The following is a 23,337-nucleotide window of genomic DNA, read 5'->3' as shown; positions in this document are numbered from 1 at the left end:
TGGTTAGGTTTATTCCTAGGTATCTTATGGTTATTGGTGCAATTGTAAACAGGATCTGTTCCTTGATTTCTCTTTCCATTGCTTCATTGTTAGTGTACAGAAACCAGCAGACTTCTGTGCATTGATTTTATGTCCTGCAACTTTGCTGAATTCCTTTATCAGTTCTAGCAATTTTTTGGTGAAGTTTTCCTATCCATTTGCTTTTTATTCTGGTTCTTCCATCTTTTCCGAATGCTTTTTCTGCCTACTGAGCTTTTCCACCTTCACACATTCAGGATGGCACCTACTTATCTTTTAAGACTCAATATCTAAAGGACATGGTGGGAAGGAAGACTCTTCAGAGATGGTTGAGGAAGAATTATATATGAGAAGATATACAAGAAGGTACTTTGCCAGGAATAATTTTAGGAAATAACGTGGTTACTCAAAAAAGATTGAAATTGTAAAGCATCCAAACAAAATATTTACTTGGGACTCTAAGAAGTTGACAGACTTTCACTTTTTTTATATTCAACCTTTCTAAGAGAATTTTTTTTATACACAAAGTTACTTCACAATGTCTTCATATAGCTTTGTTTAAAGTCTAATAGCTTGCATTGTAGGTATGACAGAAGCAATGTATATGTATCCTATAAAGTCAAAAGACATCTTCCTCTAAAGAGTGATGTGGACTTTAATTCTATAGCCAACGTTATCCATTATCTTCTTGTTTACAGCAGTGTAATGTGTTATGTGTCACAGGACCTGCAATGAGTGTATATTGTAATACCTACATGGTTGTCCTACAATTTAATAAATTCACTTCTGAACTTCTGCACAGGACATTTATATCATAACCCCAAAGTAAGTTATTAGACTTTACGATGTCCGGGGGAAAGAAAAGAGAGTACACAAGGGCTTTATGAAGACTCTGCTGTATTTATGTGTGTATGTGGATGTCCAACATTTGTGTGTACATGTAAATATTTATGCATATACAACAGATTTTTCTGGTGTACTTTTAAGTCTGTTTTCCCCCACCTTGTCCTGAGTGGAATGAAGTTAAGCTTGTCCTCATCTTTCTTCAACATTTTTGTCCTTGACTGCTGTGACTAAGCCATCTCTTAGCTTATTCACTGTTCAAAAATTATCTAGTTCTTCTCATTTGTCTTCTTCCTATTTCCCAATTGTGAACTATTTCCATTTAGAAATTGACATTCATGGTAGGCTTTAGGGGGTACAAAAATGGGGTTCCCTATTTCAAGAAATAACACTGAAAGTTTCAGTAGGGTAGGAGATTGATTCTTCCCCAGGGTTTTCTAGGAGATACTTTTATTTATCCAAATATTCAAATGATTGCAGCAGTCGTAACACCATTTCATGTGCCAGGTGTCATTCAAAGAATTTAAAAACACTTAGCAATTTTTTGAACAGAACAAGGGGATCTTGTTGCTTTGCACTTCAGAAAACTGCAAACCTAAAAGTTCTTAAAATCTTGGCATTTTTTTCTGAAGTGGAAAGTGGCCCCTGGCTTCCACAGTGTTACAGGCTGTGGCATTCACTGATAAGCGAGCCAGAGTGAAGCACTTAGTATCCTGTAAGATTACATTCCAGTTATTGCATAAGTACGTTTTTCATTATACAAATATACTTCGGTGATTTTATATCTTTGACTAGTTGTAATATTAAGAATACTTTACTCTCCACAAAGGTTTTAGTTATAGTAGTATTTACTCAAAAATGCCAAATGATAAGGTCCCCTCAAATCTGTGTTGAAATGAGCAGGCTACAACTTCAGCTCTGCACGGTTACTGTATACCAGAAAGTGGGAAGAAGGGTTCGCTATACTGGTGGGAATTGCCAAGAATTAGTCTGTGACTTATACATATGAATTTTTCTCTGTGCATATGTAATAAGGGCAGAGTGGCCTGAAGAGAAATACCTTAATATCACATTGGCCACATAGCCTGCATCCCAGGTCCCAGCTGGGGAGGAGGGGAAGACATTGCCCTTCCTTTCCTTATGCCTGCCAGAAGACTGAGATGTCTCTGCAGGCCCTGGGAGCAGAGGAGGAGCAAGAGAGGGAGGAACAATTGTGGGTATTCACACTTCTGGATCAACCACAGTAAGCTGTCCTCACACCGCCTGTATGGAGACTTTGCTAAAAAGAAGGGATGTGTATCTAAGAGGTGATGTAAGGACATGTGTTTAGCAAACAGCTGTAAGAACACCCATGCATCCACTCATCTCCCTAGAAAGAGGATGAGAAGAAACTGCTATATACATTAGGTAAGGGGATCTCCATGTCCAAATCTGCTTCCTGTGACCCCCAAATACCTTATTCTCAAACTCCTTTCGATGAAAATAGTCTTAGCCTTCCCATCTAATTTGAATATTCTTCAAGCTTTTTCTTGGCCCAGGGAGATCATTAAAACGTATTTGGTACCATAAAGCTATTGAAGCTTCCCTTTTACTCTTGTGAAATGATATTAGAATGAAAATGACCTCTCTGCTGCCCCCACTTTCCTACTGCCCACTCTAAACTAGTAGCTTGCTGTGATTGCTGCCATTGTTGATGGGGTGCCTGTCCGTGAGCATCTATATAATGACTCAGGAGTAACTTACACGTACCGGGGCATGATAACAGCCCATTGAACACCCCCATTTCTTAAATCATAACATTTTTAAGTCCATGTTACTAGCAAGAGTGGTGCTTTTTCAGCTAAAAGAAAACGATCCAATGAATATTTTTGTGAAATGCATATTTATAGGTCAGAATTTCATTTATATTCGATTATAACAAATAGGTGGGTTTTTATTTTTTTGGAGGGGGAGTGGGTAAACATACTATTTAGGACAATCAATTATTTAAAGGAATTTCCCTGATTCACCCTATTTTATGTTTCCTTTGTCTCCCCCAAACCTAATGTGACCAGTCTGATACAAGAAAGACAGAAATAAATCAGAGAGAAACAAAATCTAGCCCTCCTTACAGCTTTCAGGATTAAATATAATAAAAAAAATCTTTATTTCTTCTGCTAAAGGGAGACACAAGGTATTAGGAAAGACTATTTTAGATGAGCTCATACTGAGTTTTATGTGTTTTTAACCTAAGAGTTCTTCTAAAAATTGTTATTAATTCCACTTCTCTAAGGAATAGAGAGGAAGCAAACCAGAGGCATGTTTTCTAGGTAGGATGAATGCCTGGGAGAGTTAGCTTGAAGCGCAAGAACTGGGGAGCCAGGAGCACCTGGGGGGCTGGGTTGATAAGAGTCTACCCTCAGCTCAGGCCATGATCCCAGGGTCCTGGGATCCAGTCCTGCATCAGGCTCCTTGCTCAGCGGGGAGCCTGTTTCTCCCTCTCCTTCTTCTGCTTCCCCTGTTTGTGCTCTCTTGCTTTCTTTCTGTCAAACAAATAAATAAAATCTTAAAAAAAAAATTAGGAAGCTATTCATTTAGCTGAAAGCAACACATCTCCCCCCAACATCTTTTTTTAAAGATTTATTTATTTGACACAGAGAGAGATCACAAGTAGGCAGAGAGGCAGGCAGAGAGAGAGGGAAACAAGCTCCCTGCTGAGCAGAGAGCCTGATGTGGGGCTTGATCCCAGGACCCTGAGACCATGACTTGAGCTGAAGGCAGAGGCTTGAACCCACTGAGCCACCCAGGTGCCCCAGCAACTGATTTCTTATCTGGAGCGGATGGAGCTAATTTAGTCTACTTGGGTCTCCAGTTAGGAATGCCAACAATAGGATAGTGAGGCACATCTAGCCATTGGGAGGGAATTTGAAACTCCCAAATCTGCATTGGAACTGTTTGATAACTGTTTTCGTACTTCTCTCAGCAGAGCAAGAAACACAGCAAGTACCTAGTGTTTCTAGTGAGCTAGATAAAACAACAAAGACAAACATGGGTTTGTTGGCTCCTTTCAGGTGTCTCTCTTGGTCATTGTATGGTATCCTTACATCTGGAACTCTTTTGAAGGTGGAAGGAAAAGAGAAGAGTGTATGAGAGGACTTAGAAGCGTGAATGAAAATGAAGTTAGTTCAGGAAGGGAGGAAGACCGTCAAGCTATTGTGAAAAAAACGTCTCCTTTTTGTCTTCTTTTCCTTCTCCGGAGTTTGAATAATTTGGGGGCTCAGAAGATAGCAAGAAAAAAGTGAGAGAAAGAATTCTGCTGGCGCCCCACTTTTCTAGAATGAAGAAGATCCAGTGGCCCTCATTTTTCTTTTGAAAACATCCTATAAGTAAAAGTAGGCCAAAAGGCTTTGCCCAAGCCATTAACTAAGATAGTGCCAGAACCAGATTTTCTATCAACTGGTTCAGAAAAATTGCACACACTGTGATTAAAAATGATTTTCTGTTTTTTAAACACAACCTTAGTAATGGAAGATAAGTAATGCTCCTAAATTGTGGCCCTGTCAAAACCTTGTAATTTCGTTTACAAGCCCAGAGCTATCTTTTTTGCTGTTTTATTTTTGTCACTTTCGTTTTTTCATCTGTCTTTTAAACATTAATAGCAGATCAACATTTACTTATTAAACATAGAAATTGAAAAGGGGAAATGTTATGATGAGTAGATCTATAAAATTTATTGTGTAAATTAATATTTCTATTGGGCTTGGTTATGTTGAAGTTCCCACTGGCTTTCAAAATTTGTGGGATGGCGCCAAAGCATGTGGGTTCCATTCTCCCTATAAATTTTCACTCAGAAATTATTGACGCTAATAATTAAGTGTCTATAGAATGTGCAATGCTCCTAAGAGACTTTATAACATCCTTTATTGGTTATTCTTCACATCGCATGTATGTAGTGAGTAAGAATTACCAGGAAGATAATAAAGATAATACCCTCAGACCTGAGACAAAAACTCTGAAAACTCTCTCAAAAACAGAGAGTAATGTTCAGGATCAAGGGATAGATAGTTCTAACACTCTATGTGCATATTTATATCCTTTTTAATGAAAATATGACCTTGAGTCTCAAAGATAGCTTCAGTACTGGATACAATGTAAAATTAAATCTTTACAAAAAATTGAGCTTCAAGCCACCAATTGGAGAGTAAAAGAAGAGTTGAAATTTAGAGAAAATACTGTGGAAAGATTTTGCTGCAAATGCCTAGACTTGCAGGACACATGACTCCACAAAGGAGGAGAGCAGGCCTCTGCAGTGGAATGAAGAGGGCTCCTTCTTCAACACAGGCAGGGAAACCATCCTCAAATACAAGTAGGGACAGGAGAATCCAGAAGGTGAGTGAGCAAGGGAATCATCACTGGCAGGATCATTGAGCTTTACCTGAAATTTTTTCTCTTTCAGATCCTTCCTGTATGCCACCTGCCTTGTTAAAGTAAGCCCAAGAAAGAAAGGCGAAGTGGCAAGAATAAAGAAAACCCTGGAAAATATAGAATAGGCCTCCATTACATGTCTTTCTGTGGTGTATGTAGAGACAAATCATCTGAAAGATGCCTCTGGATATCCAAAATACGAATTTTTATTTTAGGTCCAAGGAGAACTTTATCATATTCTGCTCTTTGAATGGGATAGCTCTTTGCATATGTTTTATTTAAGAAAATAAATACGAAGATGGAAAATTATTTAAGTGGGGCAGAATTAAGCCTTGGAAGTGATCTTAGAATAAAATTTGATGAGGGTAAAGGCAGCTTTGCTTTTCAGAAGTTAATATCTTAAAAGAAAAATTGTGCATGTCTTACTGGCAATACATTTTGGAGAACTGATTATTTAAGTCCAGAGGAGTTGACAAAACACTCAGCCAAATTTTTCAAAAAAATTTTTTAATTTAAATTCAGTTAGTCAACACATTGTAGTACATCGTTAGTTTTTGATGTAATGTTCAATGATTCATTAGTTGTGTATAACACCCAGTGCTCATCACAACACGTGTCCTCCTTAATGCTGTCACCCAGTTATCCCATACCCACGTCCACGTCCCTTTCCACAACCCTCAGTTTGTTTCCCAGAGTGAGGAGTCTCTCATGGTTTGTCTCCCTCTGATTTCTTCCCATTCAGTTTTTTGTCCTTTCCCATACTGTCCTTTGCACCATTCCTTATATTCCACATATGAGTGAAACTTTATGATAATTGTCTTTCTCTGATTGACTTATTTCACTTAGCATAATACCCTCCAGTTCCATCCATGTGATGCAAATGGTAGGTACCAATTTTTAAAGACTTTTTTCTTATTCTTTGTGGGCTTAAACTGTCATCTAAAGACCCGCTGATTTTGCCTTGTCATTGCGGTTAGTGGAATTTTTGTGTTGTGTGATTTGGATATAATCCATATATCACCGGGGCGCCTGGGTGGTTCAGTGGGTTAAAGCCTCTGCCTTCAGCTCAGGTCATGATCCCAGGGTCCTGGGATCGAGCCCCACATCGGGCTCTCTGCTCAGCAGGGAGCCTGCTTCCTCCTCTCTCTCTGCCTGCCTCTCTGCCTACTTGTGATTTCTGTCTGTCAAATAAATAAATAAATCTTAAAAAAATAAAATAAAAATAAAAAAAATAAAACTACTAAAAAACAATAATCCATATATCACCATGGCATAGTTGGTGCATTTATTAGTATCTATAACACATTAAGTGGCCACAACATTTAAGTTCAGGGTGTTGATAAATACATCCACTATTGAGTTAATAAAGATCATTATAATATATGTAATATAAGCTTCCACTCCAAAACATAAAGAGATTGTTAGAGATAACTATTCCTAAGGTGAGACCACAAAGACACTTGAGATGCAGTTCTCAACTTCATTCCTATTTCCACCTAGCTGTATAACATGTGTTATTAATACAGGGCTGGGAATATGTGAGGATGTGAGTGGTAGAGTATATTTCATCATTATTGCAGAATCAACAATACAAATCTTTATCTGCCCTCTGGTAGGACTTTGCAAGTAACAAACATCCTACAAAGTTGATGCCGTGCTAAGTGATTTAGACTTTGTCCTGTAAGGAATGAGAGATATTAAAGAATTTTAAAGTGGGAGGTCCCTTGACCAGGGTAGATTATTTAAAGATCCATGTGGTATGGTGTGCTAGAGGGATGAGAGGGAACTGAGTCTGGAAGTTGGAAGAACTCTCAAGAGTTTAGTGCAAAAGCTACAGAAAGCTTGGGGTGCAATAATGAGGGTAAGGAAGCAAAGGGTGAGATGGGTTCAAGAGGCAATTACAAGGAAGACTGAATTACTCTGAGAGGTGTGAGAGAGACATGTCAGGTTCTTCCTCAAAACTTTAGCTTGGACAACTGGGTAAATATTGATGTTACCCACCCTACCAGGAATATGGTGGAAGAACCAGGTTTGGCAAGAGAAGAAAGAATATGGCTAAGTGTGGGACAGGTTGAGCGTCCAGTGCCTGAAAGGCATAAGTACCACAGAGCAGCAGTCTCTAGCACATTTTGGAAATCTGGATCTCAAGTCCAGAAGAAAGGTTTGGTCTGGCATACAGATTTGGAAATCGCACAGTTGGTGTTTGGAATCTTGGGAGTAGATGAGCTCAGTAGGAAATAAATCAGTGCAAAGGAGATGGTATTGCTTCAGTGAACTTCCTGATGCAGTGTTCTTTTCCATAATAAAAATGAAGCTTCAGAAAGCACAGGGAGTTTCTCAACATGAGGCTTTTGGCCCTCTAGCTTTGGAGAGGTAGATCTCTACTGTTCCCAGTAATGATAGTTAGCATTGTTGCAAAAAAAAGGAACAGGTGACTCTTTCCTCATCAGGGCTCATTTACTGTGAATGTTTGTTTATCTCTGTTTCTGCTGAGATCTTGGCCTCCATGCTCCTGGAATAGCTTCTAAAAGTATTGCCCACTAATGTATTCTTGGAATAATAGTGTGGATTTAGACTGCTGTGTGATACTGTAAATCATAAGATCTGCTCTCTGAACAGCTACCGGAGACGTCCCTTTCTACATTATATTTGCCAACTTCACAGAAGCATGAAACCAGCTGTGTATCAGGCTTAGCCTTACTCAACATCTATAATACCAGTCTGCTTGGGTAATTCACAAAGTCAAGATGCTAATGCCACATTGGAAGGAAAGTTGGGATTAGTCAAAATTTAGGTACTGAATCAAGACTAACTTTGGCCAGTGTGAATCAGTTTCTCGGAAGTTTAGAGTGTGGTAGTTAGGAATTTCTGTAAGTGCTTCTATAATAAATATTTTAAAATAACTTTATCAGACAAATCTTCAAAATTAAGATTTGTGCTGGGGAAATGTACAAAATAAGTGTGACGAATATAATGTGAGTATACAAATGTAAAGGGAAAAATTGTAGATGAATAAAACTAATATTTATTTTCCACAGAATAATTGGCCAAAGAAGAACAATAAACCATTTGCATACAAGAAAGAATGAACAATAAATCAATAAGCTTGATCATAGCTACATATAAATACATTAAAGACCATAGGAGATTATCCTTCTTATATGTTACATAAACAAAGATTAAATAAAACAATAAAAACTAAGTATTCAGGGCAGTAGAGAAAGAAGTACAAGTAAGATTTTATAAACTTATAAAACCTTCCTAGAAAAAATTGGAAATGAAAACAATAAATATGATAGTACCGAGTGATCAATAATCCCACTTTTGGGGGCGCCTGGGTGGCTCAGTGGGTTAATCCTCTGCCTTCTGCTCGGGTCCTGATCAGCCCCACATCAGGCTCTCTGCTCAGCAGGAAGCCTGCTTCCCTGTCTCTCTCTGCCTGCCTCTCTGCCTACTTGTGACCTCTCTCTGTGTCAAATAAATAAATAAAATCTTTAAAAAAAAATCCCACTTTTGGGGATGCAGCCCAAGTAAATATTTCTAAGAGAAAAAAAAGTATCTGTTTTCCAGATGCTCATGGCAAATTATTCATCATATTAAAAAATTGGAAGCAAGCTTTAAGGGCTGGATTAGCAAATTACAACCTTTATCTTGATAAATGTGTGACCTATGTGGATACTTATGAAATTACATAGAAAGTAGATTTAAATAAATGAAACACACAAGTAACATCACGTATTTACAACTACATAAAATTTAAAAATAGACGTATGCACCTATAAAAGATTGGAAAAGATGACACAAATAGCTAGTGTTTTAAAATTAAGGTACAGGCCAAAGAGTTCTTTAAATATAAATTAATTAAAAATGCTAACACAGAAGAAAAGATTTTTTAATCTTTATTAGTTGTTTTAAGTTTAAGTTCCTTTCAAATTAAATGGGATGTTCAATCATTTTCAGGGGCCAGAGGACAAGATAAGACATAAAAATAAATGTTATATTTAACAAAATTCTGAGAGTCTTAGTGTCAGGGATAAATGTACACTCTTAAAAAAACTCAGAAAATCTGTAGTGGGTAGCATGTGTCTTTGGAAGGCCTTAATTAAGCCAACCTATTGTTCCTTATGCAATTATGTTAGTTAATTGTTTTTCCCTGTTCTTTCTTTAGATGTTGACATCATTGGATTGTTGTTAAGGTTTTGGTTCTAACATCGTGCCATCACAACAATTTCAAGTTAGAGGAAAACCTTAATAGTTTTGACCTTACTAAGTTGAAATTTGTGATAATTTAGGCAAGATGTGTTTTAGTTCTCTGCGCATCAGCATCATACTGACTAGTCTTACTAGATCAGGCAAACTCTCCTGTGGCAAGATTTCTCAGGGACAGCAGAGAGATTCTGGGAACAACTCTTCTCCAATCTTCCTTGTCTCTTGTCTGTCCCCATGAACTGTCTCTGTCTGAAATTTACCTGTTTTACCTAAGGATTTGCTATCAACCAACACAAAAATCCCTGGGGGAAGCACTCTAAACTAGAGGTCACAGTCTAGATCCTGCCAAGAAGTTGGGTTTTGTTCAGTCCACAATGGTGTTTGTGTTTCTCCTCAGAATTTGAAGGCATTTGACAGGACATACACTTTTCCGTTCACTGGGATGCTCCCGTCGTCCTTACACCTGGTGACTTCCTGCATTTGTGTTCACCACTTTAGCTGTGAAAAGACTCTCAGAAAACCATCTCAAAACATTCCACATTTCTTTCCTCACTGTTCTCTAGAATAGTGTTTCCTATCAGAAAGTTTCCTATCACTGCCGCACGTATTTTCTACTGCTTTGCTTTATGTTTATTAACATTTTATGGACACAGCCTGGGTTCTTCATTTAGTTGTAACTGCTTGAGGGCAGGGATAGGTATTAAATAGTTTTGTATCTGTCACCATGCCTAGTAGAATGCCTTTTAGTCTAGGTGCTCCGTGACTACTGAATGAGAGAGATAATTGAGGATAAATAAAGAGCCTAACAGCAGATAGAATTCTATTCGTGTTGTCCTTTAAAGCTTGCAAAGCATATGGATTATGTCCTTTGATCTTTCCCATCTCCTTTGACAGGAATGGGAGTGGTGACAGGGAATAGGGCATGAACACCCTAGATTCTGAGAAGGGAGTTGGAAGTTGGGATCTATACATATGCTTATCCAAATACATTTCAAAATAGCGCTTTCACCCTGAATTTGAGTTTCAAGACCCAAATGTCTAATTACTGCTGTGTTACAAGAAACTGTACAGTTGAGGGAATAGATACTGCTGCTATGCCTCAGTGTTCATGGCCCCTCTCTTCTCTAGATAGAATTGCAGTAGGTGGAATTGTCCCTGCCCCATGTAGTTGGATTTGGCCATGGGACTAGTTCTGACGGGTGGGTTGCTGGCAGAAATGAGATACATCTCTTTTCTTAGGACAAAACATTGGAGTGCCGGTTCAAAAAATGCAATCCTCTCCTTCCATATGGCTGCTGTCTTGATAGCACGTGTTGCTTTGGATGTGACCTAAGACTGAGGCAATCGAGAATGTTCTCTTGACACAGGGAGAACTATGCCTTGGCGATTGGCTAGAATTTGCAGGATTTGGAGAGTGTGAGAAGTGATCTTTTCTTGTATTAAGCATCTGTTGTTTTGGGGCTCTTCACTGCAGCATAGCCTTGACTGTCCTGATGAACAGTTCTTGGGACTGGGGTCAGGCACGTTGGAGGAACCATTACTGACTGATTCCAGAGTGTGGTTGTCAAGAGTGTTGCCCCAGAGCCCGGTTGCCTATGTTTCTATCCAAGAATCATTGCCAGTTCTTGAACTTCTCAGTTCCTCAGGTTTCTTAGCAATCATTTGGGATAATAATAGCACCTAGTTCATAGGGTTGTGGTATGGATGAATGAATTGCTTAAGGCAAAACACTATGAACCGTGCTCAGTAAGAGTTATTATTAATATTATCACTAGTCAGAAAGCTGCCTAAGATGATAACTCCAGTGTCTGGTTTCTTACCACTGAATCTGCTTTTTGTCTGTCTCCTATCATAGTGGCATCATGGTTAGTCATGCTAAAAAATGTGGTACCTTCTTATCATGCTCTGTCACCAGCCATATTCAGCCAGTTGCTGGCAGTTTTATTTTGACAATATAAATAAATAAATACAACTGTATAATCTCTTTAAAATACATCCTCTCTTCTCTTTTCTCATGGCCACATCATAATTCATTAGCACTGCCTAGATTATAGCAATAGCCTCCTAATTTGTCCGCCTGCATCCAATATTTGGGAAGCAGAATGATTATAGTACAGAGAGGATACAATTTGACCTTCTTGTCATATGACCTGACCTTTGAAGCCCGGCTCTATCTCTTGCCAGCTGTGGGATTTGGGGAAAGTTACTTAATGTCTTTTTCTTCATCTATATAAAGGGGTACCAATAATTACTTCATAGGATTGTTGAGAGATTATATGAAATAATTAAGGTAAAGCATTCAGTATATAGTAGGGGATCAATCATTCTTAATCTGATTCTTTTTTCTCCCTTGCATTTGGCCCAAATTGTTGCCAATATTATTTTCCAAAAGTCTAGGCCAGATCAAATTCCCTCCTTCCTCAGAACCATAGAGTGTAAAATAAAATGCAGATTCCTTTATATGGGATTCAAGAGCCTCCAGAACCTGCCTCCATACTTTTATTACATTCTTCTTTGACTCTGCATTCCATGGCTTGCTAGTCCTTGAACATGACTCTGAGATTCCGCCTGTGCTTTCCTTTCAGCATAGGATGGTCTAGTTCCTTGGTGATTATAGTTAATAACACGGTGTTGTATCCTTGAAAGTCGCTAAGACAGTAGATCTTCAAAGTTCTCATCACTAGAAAAAGATCATAACTATGTGTGGGGATGGGAGTCAACTAAACTTACTGTGGTGACCATTTTGCAATATATACAAATATCAAGTCCAGTTATACGTTTGAAATTCGTATAATGATACATGTCAATTACACCTAAAAAACAGCCACTTCTTCTAAGTTCAGAACTAATGCTGTATCCTCTGAGGTGTAAGACTTCCTTCATCCCTCTGTGTATCAGTAAGTTATTGCTATAAAATTGTTGTACCGTATGCCACACTGAAACTCAGTGGCTTAAAACATCAAGCACTCATTCCCATAGATCTCAGGGTTGGCTGAAGATGGAAGTAGGCTGGGCTCAGTTAGAGTGTCTAGTTTTGTTCTGCCTGTCTCTTCTTTTCTATTAGGACAAGCATGTTAGTTAGCCTAGACGTGTTCTTCTCATTGTAACGGTAGAGGTTTGAGAGCTCAAGCAAAAATATGCAGGCTTCTTTAGACCTGCATATGGAGCGGACACTCCATGAAATTTGCCTCATTCTGTTAGTTAAAGGAAGTCACATAGCCAAACCCAAAGTCAAGGTGCCTCTCCCACAATGAACGGGCACTGCAGGGTTACCTGGCAAAGGGTGTGGTCATAGGAAGAGATGAGAAATTGGGGCCACTAAAGCAATCTTCCACACTCTATTGGAATGAATGGGTCTTGTTTCTGGGATCCTAGCACCTTTACTTCTAAATCTATTATAGGGGTTAAATAGTTCTGCATTGATTGTTTCTTTGCTTACGTACTGTTTTTTTTTTTTTTTTAAAGATTTTATTTATTTGACAGAGAGAAATCACAATTAGGCAGAGAGGCAGGCAGAGAGAGAGAGAGAGAGAGGGAAGCAGGCTCCGTGCTGAGCAGAGAGCCTGATGCAGGCCTCAATCCCAGGACCCTGAGATCATGACCTGAGCCAAAGGCAGAGGCTTAACCCACTGAGCCACCCAGGCACCCCTGTTTTCCTTTCTTTAAACTTCTGGGAGACAGAGATGTGTTTGACTTATTCTAGTTTTTCCAACAGTACTTAGCATCCTGCTTTATACCTAGTCAGTGTTTGGGTAATGTTTTTCAAATTAGTATTTTATCTATCTATCTATCTATTTAAAGATTTTACTTATTTATTTGAGAGAGAGGGAGAGAGAGAGAGAGCATAAGCAGGGGAGGGGGCAGAGAAAGAAGGAAGAAGCAGACCCCTCTACTAAGCAGGGAGCCTGATGGGGGGCTCAATCCCAGGACCCTGCGATCATGACCTGAACCGAAGGCGGACACTTAACCAACTGAGCCACCCAGGTGCCCCTCAAATTAGTATTTTAAAATTTGGACTGAACTAGCTAACTAAGAGATGTGCTTTAGTGTTTTGTAAAGAGAAATTTATGAAAGGTTTTTGTTCAGAAAGGAAGAAATTCAGATATTGCTCCTAAATAGAGGCAAAAGAATTTTTCTCTACAGAGTCACTAAATTATATATGAATTGGTGCTCATAGCAATCTACCAATGGGTAAAAGAAAAAAATTTGCAAAGAAGGAAATTTGGAAGGGTTTATGAAATGTATTAGTAAACATGGATGCAGAGGAAGAGGTGTTTGTAAGATGTGAGGGAACATACATTTTGAAGTTTTTAAAAATGGGCATAATAATTTTTACAGGTTAAGAATAAGCACATTGTGTACTGTGGCTTGCCAAAAATCATCATCAAAAAAGCATTTATTAGTGTTCACTGATGATTCGTTGTTACATTGGAGATGGTAAAATGGTGAACCTCTAATTCTATTATTCCTTACACATTTATTAACCAGAATATTTGTAAAGAAGAGCTTTTCTTCCCTCTCCCCACCACCATTTCCTTCAAGTGTCCCTGTGGACTCATGGAGTCTTCTTTATTCAATATCTCATAATCAATATGGTCATTATTCCTTCTCAAGCTAAAAGAGCCCCAAATTTGGCCAGTGGGAGATCTTTTAATCTGGGTCATATGTTCTTTTGATACGTCCCCATTAGTTTTAGAGCACTTCCTTGCCTTCAGGCCAAACAAGATATTCTGGGATCACCTTGTATTTTCCCTGACTCCACCAAGAATTAGCCATTTCTCCAAAGATTCCTGGTTCCTTTTCCTGGAGAATGGTGCTTAGAAACCAGGATCTGGCTGTGAGTGTGTTCATTGTTACTGTGAAGTCATTGCTTGTAGGTCCTTTTAGTGGACTTATATATAAAATTTTTTTATTTCTGTCCATAATTGCTGCACTGATACCATTATCAACAACAAATAACCTATTCAGAGTTTAAGATTTCTTTTTAATACTCTTTGTCCAATTATTAGGAAACAAGAATGTGGGAGCACAATCTCAAATTATCCCAGCAGATTACTTAGTAATTACAAAGAGATGATATACCTTTACAATTGAGAGATCTGGTAGACACCCCAAATCGATGATCACATTTGCCATTATCAATAATGGGACACATTGGCATTTTGTACCTCCTGATAGTTTAATGCATTGGAGAAGTTCACAAAATTACCTTGCCAGAAATGTTTATCCTTAATTTATTTATAAGGAAAAGAATCAAACAATTCTTGATTGTGATGTGTTCTGTAAGGTAATTTTGGCCCAGTCTCTCCAAAAATGTCAGTGTCATGAAAGACAAAATAAGATGGAGGAACTATTCTAGATTAAAGAAGACTTGAGAGAAAGGATAATTAAATCCAATAAGGGACTTTCATGGGACAACTGTAGATGCTGAATACTGATTTAAGTGTAATTATAATCTATGCATATTAGAGATTATGAAGGAAGGAAATGTACATTTATGTGGTACATTTGTTTTTGTCTTTATTTGTGAAAGAGAAACAAACTCTTATGTTCCATAGTAGGATGTCAATGGACAATGGAGAGTAGTAACGTGAGCTGTGAGGGTTAGTGCCACCAGTTTGAATGAAAATCACTGAGGGGCACCTGGGTGGCTCAGTGGTTAAGGGTCAGACCCTTGATCTCAGCTCAGGTCATGGCACTATGTTAGGCTCCATGTTGGGCAAGAAGCCCACTTTTTTTTTTTTTTTTAAAGCTGAAAGTGGTGGCCTTTAGGGAGGGGTGGTGGGAGGTCAGAGGACTGGTGTTGAACAACTTGATTATTTCAAACTTTGCTCACACAACTTTGACAAAACTAAAATCTCAAGAAGAAAATCAGTCTCAATTTAAAAACAGAATGAAAGGGACACTTGGGTGGCTCAGTTGGTTAAGCTGCTGCCTTTGGCTCTGGTCATGATCCCAGAGTCCTGGGATCGAGTCCCACATAGGGCTCCTTGCTCAGCGGGGAGTCTGCTTCTCTCTCTGCTTCTGCCTGCCACTCTGACTGCTGTGCTCTCTCTCTGAGACAAATAAATAAATAAAGTCTTTAAAAAACACACACACACAACAGGGGCGCCTGGGTGGCTCAGTGGATTAAAGCCTCTGCCTTCAGCTCAGGTCATGATCCCAGGGTCCTGGGATCAAGCCCCGCATCGGGCTCTCTGCTCAGCAGGGAGCCTGCTTCCACCTCTCTCTCTCTCTCTCTGCCTGCCTCTCTGCCTACTTGTGATCTCTGCCTGCCAAATAAATAAATAAATAAATCTTTAAAACAAAACAAAACAAAAAAAACAAAAACAGAATGAAAAAATGAGTGCAGGTGATGAAGAGCTACAGGGGAGAGGGATGTTGGGGCGAGACTGTGAAGGAACCAGCGTGTGAAAAGGGGAGTTTGAACTAAACTCCACCAGCGGGGAGCCTCTTGAGTGTTCAAGCAGGGTCACGGTGCTGCCGCTCCAATAAGGATGGAGAAGCATTCTTAGGGTCTGCTTAGAAGTTATTCATTCGTTTATTCATTCAGACACTGAGCTGGGTGTCGGCAGGGTTGTAGTGAACAAAATGTTCCAGCCTGTCGCCCTGGTGGTACTCACTTTATGTACGGCTCAGGCTGACGTATAGACTTGGGGTTTGTGAGGAATAATCACGCCTTGCCTCAGATTGTCACCTCAGAATTCTTTCAATATGCTACTACGTGTGTGTGTGCGTGTGTGTGTGTGTGTGCACGTGCACGTGCTTTCCAATGGAATCCAGCACAAGTGATCTTCAAGCACCTCTGTGACTCTGCGTTCTCTCAACAGCCTGTCCAAGTCTCCCAGTTGGCTCTTCTTTCTGGTACTTAAGGCCAGAAATCCCTGTTCTTTGTCCCTATTTCCTTGAACCCTGGCTCTACGCAGGATCCCTTGGCTGTGAATGGGAAGGGTGCCAGGTGATGGGAGCCCAGAGACCATCGGAAGTGGGCAGAGGTTGCATCAATAAAAGCTACTCTGGAAGCTAAAAGGACGCTGATGGGGGTATGAAGAAAAGGGGCTGACTCCCCAGAGGAGGAGGGCAGTGCCTGCTCCAGGAATAAAGGCCCGCATAGAGGAGGCAGATTCTAAAATGGAAAACCAATATTGGGGGAATGGATACTTGGATCACAAAGAAAACCCTTAGAAAACTTAAGAGAAGGACATGAAGTGATGAGAGAGAAGGGAGCGCATGAGAGGAGAGAGACAGAATTTATCTATCTTGTTTTACATTTGCATCATTATCAGACTGCCTCTGGTAATAAGATGTTTGAAAATGCCTTCAGATAGAGATGGGATCTTTCATCCATATTGTCTGTAGTATAAGAAATTAGGGCACATTTCTCAAGAAGCTTGATCAGTCATAATGAAACACCAGGAGTGCATCTTCTGTGCATCATAATGGTGAGACTAGAGGCCATTTTTCCCCCTTAAAGTATTTCGAAGGGAAAAAAAAAGGTAAGAAAAGAAAAGAAAACATATTCAGCTAGATAAAATCAAGATTCTAAAGGATTTCTTAAAAAACAAACAAGCAAGAAACCAAAAAACAACAGCTAGTTCGGAAAAAGGGTTGTCATATCTTTGCTATATTGGAGGAGGAGGAAAAACCCACCAAGGCAGTGCCAACTCTAACTGTGTTTAATTGGGGGTTATTTCCACTCAGGGTGTGTTCTTGCAGGAGTTGAGTGATGCTGGAAATAACACCATGCAAATTCTTCTCTTTATCCCAGAGAACTTACTATCACATCACAACTTCCATCCACTTTCTAGGTTCACTTATTCTTTTCTCTGCAAGTCTTGTTTATTCCTCCCTTCTTTCCTCCCCTCCGCCCCTAGTGTATATTATGGAAAAGAAAAGAGACTATGTAGGGAAGGATTAAAGAAATGTTTCTCTGCATATACAATGCAAATGTGTTGAAGTGTATTGTTACAATGTACACAACAGGCTCAAGAAAATGCAGACTTGATAATGTGACTTGACAGTGGATAATGAAGACTTTGGTAATTGTTGGAGGTCCGGCAGGTCTTCAGGCCAGTGGGGAAGGGGGTGAAGGTTGTTCATCCCTTTGAAAAAAGACGCCTGGGTTGAATAATTAATATCATTATGATAAGAACAAAATAGATTCTTTTAAAAGAGTAATGATGGTGGAATCAGGATCTTAGTATGCTTGTGAGAGTTATTAAAATTGAATGCTCTGAACATGGGGGGTTAAGGGGGTAGGAGAAGAGTAAATGAAACAAGATGGGATTGGGAGGGAGGCAAACCATAAGTGACTCTTAATCTCACAAAACAAACTGAGGGTTGATGGGGGGGAGGGGGTTGGGAGGGGGGGGTGGGGTTATGGACATTGGGGAGGGTATGTGCTATGGTGAGTGCTGTGAAGTGTGTAAACATGGCGATTCACAGACCTGTACCCCTGGGGACAAAAATATATTATATGTTTATAAAAAATAAAATTAAAAAAAATTTGAATGCTCTGTGTTTCCTGTACACTCCAGGAATTGCAAGCAAAAGAAGATGGATTGGATTCAGCAGAAGGCATTAATATGCATGTTGACAACTGAGCCTTTAACGAATTATTTTTTCAAAGATAAAATTCGAATATTTTCTCTAGAAACTAGGAAGCCTGTTTTACATTAGGTAACGAGCAGAGGCAGACTGACTTTGAAGCTAATGCAGCTTCAGATTCCCAGCCCTTCACTTGGGGCCCTTTCTTCTAAGGCTGTGGGAGAGGCCCTAATAATGTGTCCAAATGTTTTAGTAAAATTTGCAAAAGTAGCATATTTTAATTGCAATCATTTAAGATTGCTGTCTCTTTCCACTCTAACTTTCTCTGTCTGATTTCCTCTCACACTGGGTGTCATTGGAGTGGCAGTGAGCATTTCTGAGATGAAGCTAAGTGGAGGTTGAGTTGGGAATAATTTAATTTGGGTTCAGTGAGATATATTTGTGCGGCTTGCCATCAGTTTCCTATAGAGTTAAGTTGTTGCCAGCTTGCTCAATGAAGGAACTCTGCAGCACTGTGACATGGAAGTCTCAGAGACCATGTGCTCAGTGCAACATCTCCTTATTTAAGCTGGGGCAAAAGCTGCCTCCAGCTTACCTGAAGTTGCAGACTGCTTTTGTATTCCGTAATGCTTTTTTTTCCCCCTTTCCAATTTGTCTCACAAATAGAATATTTGACAACTTAGAATTTTTTTAAAGAATCAAAGTGTAATGCTTCCCATTGGAAAGCTGTTGAAGTTTTGTACCATGAATACATCAACATGAAGCTTCTAGAATTTTTCATAGACTGGGAAGGGAAACCCAAACACAGATTTTTTGAAGTTTCTTTAAGAGTTGATAAAGCTTGAGTTTGCCACTTTATCTGCAGTTTGGGAAGGATTTTTGGACATTTTAAGTAAAACAAGTGAGAAATTACAGACTGCTCTTTGAGCCATAGTTGAATAGTTCTTTATTATATACATTTATTTGTTGAAGAACGAAGAGAAAATTCATATAATAATTTACACATATAATAATTTACACATATGAAATAAAAAAATGACAAAAAGGTTAGCACTGACTCAATAGAAATCAACCTGACATTAAGAGGCAAATTGTAACATTTTTTTTTTCAGATCATACCAAAACTGTAATTCTTTAAGAAAAAGGAGAAACTTTTAGGAATGAATAGGCTCCTGGATTATTTGATAATCCAGTAATAGAAGAGGAGTGAACCAAATGAACACTCTGGAAAAAGATTTAAATTTCTGGCTGGTTTGGGACAAAATACTAACATTAATGAAGATAATGCAAAACTTATAATACATTGCAAACTGGTTAAGGAGTGTCATCAGTTCAAGGGGTATTTAATATTAACCACTGTACACAAAAACTTGAAATCCTTGAAGCCTTATGACTTATATATAAAAGAAATTTGAGGGGCACCTGGGTGGCTCAGAGGGTTAAGCCTCTGTCTTTGGCTCAGGTCATGATCTCAGGGTCCTGGGATTGAGGCCCGCATCAGCCTCTCCGCTCAGCAGGGAGCCTGCTTCTCCCTCTCTCTGCCTGCTTCTCTGCCTACTTGTGATCTCTGTCAAACAAATAAATAAAATCTGTAAAAAAAAAAAAGAAATTTGAGGTTTTCCCTAATTTGACAGCAATTCTAAAAAACAAACATTGCACTACTACCAATAAGAAATTTTTCTAAATGATTAATAATGAAAAAAATATTTTGAGCAAGCATGGTAAAGGATAGACTTGATACTTTCTGTTACTTTTGTATAAGTGATATTATAAATCATAATGTGAAGAATATAAAGTAAAAAAAATATAGAAAAGTGAACATTACAGAACATTTAGGCAAGAAGTAATAAAATTATATTACAAATTTTTGTGGCATTAATAAGTATCAAAACAATTTTTTTTAAGATTTTATTTGACACAGAGAGAGATCACAAGTAGGCAGAGCAGCAGGCAGAGAGAGAGAGGGAAGCAGGTTCCCTGCTGAGCAGGGATCCTGATGCGGGGCTCGATTCCAGGATCCTGAGATCATGACCTGAGCTGAAGGCAGAGTCTTAACCCACTGAGCCACCCAGGTGCCCCAATATCAAAGAATTTTTTTATTTGTTTTGATTTATTTCCTCATTTTAAGTGAATATTTACTTTCACATCAAAATTTCTACTCTTGGGGCACCTGGGTGGCTCAGTCATTAAGTGTCTGCCTTCGGTTCAGGTCATGATTCCAGGGTCCTGGGATCAAGCCTCGCATTGGGCTCCTAGCTGGGCGGGAAGTCTGCTTCTCCCTCTCCCACTCCTCTTGCTTGTGTTCCCTCTCTCGCTGACTCTCTCTCTGTCAAATAAATAAATAAAATCTTTAAAAAATTTCAACTCTTTTCCTTGAAGAGGAACCCCAAATCGTAAACTTCAGGCCTTACCCTGTGGTATCAGTGCTTGATATGAAAGATGTTGTGAGATAAATATACTCCCCCACACCTCCTGCTTCTATTGACTGACTGACTGATTGCTGGGCAATTCATGGGCTTTGCATGTATTGACTGGGCCGTGGACAAGAGTGTTCGCATCTCTTGGGATCCTCTCTTTTGGTCAAGAGAGCTGGCAGAATACCTCCACCAGTGTCATTAGCAGCCTCAGGTGAGAGCTTTTCCCTTGATAAATGATGCTGTGAAATATAATCCAACATCTTGTCTTTTTAGAGCATTGCTTTTTGTGCTTCCTGACTAGAAGTTAGGAAATGCATATTTGCAATGTTATGAAATAATGTTCCGAATTTCCTCAATCTGGATGATCCTTGAAAATGGTTTTATTGAAAGGCTTGTTGTCCCTGGAGGCAAAGGTCATTCATGAGAAGTGCCAGGGAGTGTCAGGGAGTCTGAGGAATAAGGAGAGAGATCTTCTCCCATTGAATGGACAATGGGCAATGAATACCATGGAGAAGAGATGCCACCTTCTACTTAAAAGCTGCATGGTCCCTAGGATTAGCTCTTCTGAGCCAGAGTCAGCAAGACTGCTTGGGAAAGTGGTTTCTAATAGTCATTAAAAAAACAAAAACAAAAACAAAACAAAAAAAACCCAGACAAACCCCAAACTTCATATGTATCGAGGCACCCCTGCATGCCTGGAATCGTGCCACTGTTAGAGGAGGTCATTGAGAGGAGGTGACAGTCAGTTGAGTCACAAGCTGGATCTGGGTAATTGGAAGGTCCTTACCCCCTGCCCTGTCCTTGGAATGCCCATTCTACCCATTGTTCTCACCTTAGGAGCCACGTCAAGGATACAGCTTTGAGATCTGCTGGACTGCACACAAGATGGAGCCCCATGAAGACCTCTATATAAAGTCTTACGATTCTGGTGGGGAGGTGCTGAGATCCATTTATCTTGTGGCTGCCCAAGACAAGCCTTGTAGGCAAATGGTCTTGCCTATTAAAACTGCCACCCAACAATCCGGAGTGGTCTCTCTTTTTCTTCAGTCCTTCCTCATTCTCTGTGTACAGGGACCAATTAAAAATTTCACCAGGGGAACTCCTGAGATTGCTAACCAACCATCAGGTGCTGGGAATAGATGGATAGTGTAGATGCTTGTCTAGCTCCTTAAGTAGTTAGATAAGTAATTGGAAAGACTGGAGAAATAAGTATACAATTTTAACTTTAGCCTTATGAAATTGCCTTTTTATTATAGGGCAATGATGGTTATTTCCTGTGATTGGCAATCTCATATGATTGAATACCAACAGTTTCAATATGGCTGAACGAGTATGGTTGAACGTAAATAGCTTGTGGCAGTATTCTTTTCCTTTTGGGCCAGTTCTTCCTAATGCAAGGCCAAATGACCAACTTGGTGTGTGTCATATCTCTGGCACCCGCATCATGCACGTCAGTACCATCCCCTAGTCATCTGATAACTGACCATACAAATTCCTCTACACATTTCCATGTGCAGGGGGTGGAAGGCAGGGGCATGGTGGTGAGGACCCATACCTCATTGAAAAACTCTTGCAGTTGTTACAGAAATCAGTTCAGGCCTGGTGGACTGAAAATATCCTCAGATGAGGTGGGACTTGATCTAGAAATTGAAGGGAAGGGTAGACGTAATTAAGGAGTTGGAGAATTCATTTTTTCCTCCACACTTGCAAAAGTGAATGGGCTGGAATGGAATTACTGGGTTCAGAAAGGGACGAAAAGAAAATAGAGAAGAACCACCCAATTTTGGTGAAGGGGATTGGAATAGGAAAGGGAAGGTGGGCTCTGTGGGGTTTTTTGGTTTTGTTTTTTGTTTTGTTTGTGTTTTTGTTGTTGTTGCTTTTTCAAATAGGTTAAAGGTCAACGCTTGAGTGAGTTTGGGTCTTATTCTGAAGGTAATGGTATTCCCTGGGAGACTCAAGGAAGTGTTTCCGGAAAGCCGCATGGCGTCCTTGCTCTGCAACTTACACCCCTCCTGGAATCCATGTTCTAACAACAGGAAGTCTGCACATAGAGGGGTTTGGGTTGGCTGCTGTGTATCAAGGGACACAGCAACTCTGGAGTGGGTCTGTAGTTCTCCAAAGAGATAGAAGATCAGCCCTACCCTGTCTTAGAAAAACAGCAATTGCCTACTTGTGATCTCTCTCTCTGTCAAATAAATAAATAAAATCTTTAAGGAAAAAAAAAAAAAAAGGAAAACAGCAATACCATTACTGAGAAAGAGTAATTTCAGTATTTGTGTTTCCATATAATGCTTATGCATTTGTGTGTGCCTTTAGAAATCCTAGATGTGACCATTAAACCTAACAAAAACTAGGAAACATGAAAGAATTAGGTTCAGATTATTACGACTACGGTTTGGTCTATAGGACCGAATATACATCTGATCTAATCTACATAGATCAAAGCTCCAAATGACTAGCAGTTACAGTGCTTCACTGCTTACACAAAGCAGTTACACTGCTTCACACAGGAGTATTACCTGTGTGTTTATATGGCTGCTTCTCGGGAACGTTGGTGAGAAGTTCATGATATAACCAATATGAAAATGCTTCACCGCTATAATATTCTAGATCTTCAAAGAGACAACAGATCAGAATAAAAATGGTGCATACATGATGATATTAATATTAAAAATAATAATACAGGTGGTGGTAAGTGCTATTAAAACAGAAAACAGGTTAAGAGGGAGAGAAAAGAAGGGATGTTTGCGTTTTGCAAGAGTGTGGGTTCGCAAATGCCATGAAATGTAGTTTCATGTAAGGATTATTCACCTGTCTCAACATTTTCTCTCCTCAAGGTCTTTCAATAACAGGATCCACTTTAATAAGAAATGCCCAACTCCTCGAACCTTCACTAGTT

Source organism: Enhydra lutris, unplaced genomic scaffold (genome assembly GCF_002288905.1).
Source record: "Enhydra lutris kenyoni isolate GAN:26980312 unplaced genomic scaffold, ASM228890v2 scaffoldscaffold7, whole genome shotgun sequence".
Classification (NCBI taxonomy): domain Eukaryota; kingdom Metazoa; phylum Chordata; class Mammalia; order Carnivora; family Mustelidae; genus Enhydra; species Enhydra lutris.
The sequence above is the reverse complement of the archived record's forward strand: the minus strand, read 5'-3'. Positions refer to the sequence as shown.